This window comes from Populus euphratica, unplaced genomic scaffold, assembly GCF_000495115.2.
Source record: "Populus euphratica unplaced genomic scaffold, PopEup_1.0 scaffold268.1, whole genome shotgun sequence".
In the NCBI taxonomy this organism is placed as follows: Eukaryota; Viridiplantae; Streptophyta; class Magnoliopsida; order Malpighiales; family Salicaceae; genus Populus; species Populus euphratica.
The window spans coordinates 141,074-142,758 of record NW_011500025.1 but is presented as its reverse complement, the minus strand read 5'-3'; positions in this window follow the sequence as shown (position 1 = coordinate 142,758).

The following is a 1,685-nucleotide window of genomic DNA, read 5'->3' as shown; positions in this document are numbered from 1 at the left end:
TTATTATTATTGTTGTTGTTATTGTTATTGTTATTGTTGTTGTATTATTGTTATTTATAATTTGTACAAATAACCTCCCTATGGTTCGACCCCGGTCTTGTCGGGTTATTTATTACTTCGACACTCCTGCACTTGGGAGAAGACATCAATCTTTTAGTCGTGTCACAAGGGAGGTCATTATCGATACTAACGATCATATTAGTATCTTTAGTCGCCCATTTTGAAATCGACTAATCAAGTTTGTGGGAATGCTGAAACCAATGTAACTCGTTCATGTCATAAACTATTTTTTAACCGAAATAGTTCATTAGTGTTCCATATTACCTTGGAATATCTTCAAGTATGTTAATTTCAAGAATTCTTGGCATCACTAGCTTTCACATTAGAAAAGTTAATCAAGTTCGATGAGTTCGTTGATACTGACACCAACAGACAATATCATTAACTATTTTTAACCCGAATAGTTAATCAAGTCTAATTTTTCTTTTCCTCAGTATTACCCATATTGATGTTAGCCAACCTGGTTAACATCATTAAAGTCCCATATTTAGGGATTGGCTAATCAAATCTAAGGGATGATTTCCCATAAAAACTTATTATTTTCATTCATTCTCTCTAGAGGAACTTATATATCAAATATAATTTTCTAGTTCTTATTCATGTCATTTCATTTTTTTTTCTTTTTGGTCTCATTTATAGGCACAAGATTTATAATCCCAATAGATAACTTGAATCATATTAACTAAGGAAGATATATGTGTAGAATACCTACCTGTTACAGAAGTTCGATTTGCGTTTCCTTATTGTTGTTGTACTCCTTTTACGATTCCTTTTAAACCCACAAATACCCATCATTATTCCATTCTCAATCACATTTCGCAACAGAGTAATAGAAATGATGACAACATTCATTTACCCTCATATTATTATTTTTTAGGATTTCGGTTCATTAGCAGTCATAACAAACATTACTAATTTAATTTTAAATATGATTTATTTCTTTTGAAAGTCTGGAAATGATGCTACACATTTTACAAAGGGTGGGAAAACACATTTTATTCTTAACGTGGCTAAATTTTGTTATTTTGTCAACTTGGAATCTGCTAACAGGGGTGATAACTCGACCTCCCCTCAGATGTTTAACTATATCTAGAGCTCTAAATTAAGGGAGGTCGGACTTCTTAGAAAGCTAACATCTCATATTACAACTTCTATGAAGGGATATACTCTAGATTATGCCTTTATCTATGTCAATTCTTGGGCGCAAGTTAATTAACATAGCAACCCAGATTTTCTCCTAGTTTAGGTGTTCAACACACAAGCCTTCATTTTTCATGCATTTCTTTTCCTTTCTTCATCTATTATTACCCATAAAATTTCATCATTTTCTCATATTAACAATCACATATAAAGACATGGTACATTTAAGGATTATGCTTTACAAGAATATGTGTAACAAGGTTGTTCTTATATTTTCAAATATTAGCATATCATAATTTTATGAAATTCAATATTGTCTCTTAAAATGCATATTTAATATAAGTTAGTCTTTCTCTACCTCTCGTCCACACTCATCTTTAACTCAACATATTTCTCCTCCTTCTATGTTCATGTTTTACTAAAGGTCTGTAGACTTTCCCCTAGTTTCTTTGTCCTCTAGTTGGCTCAAGAATATAAGTTAGTCT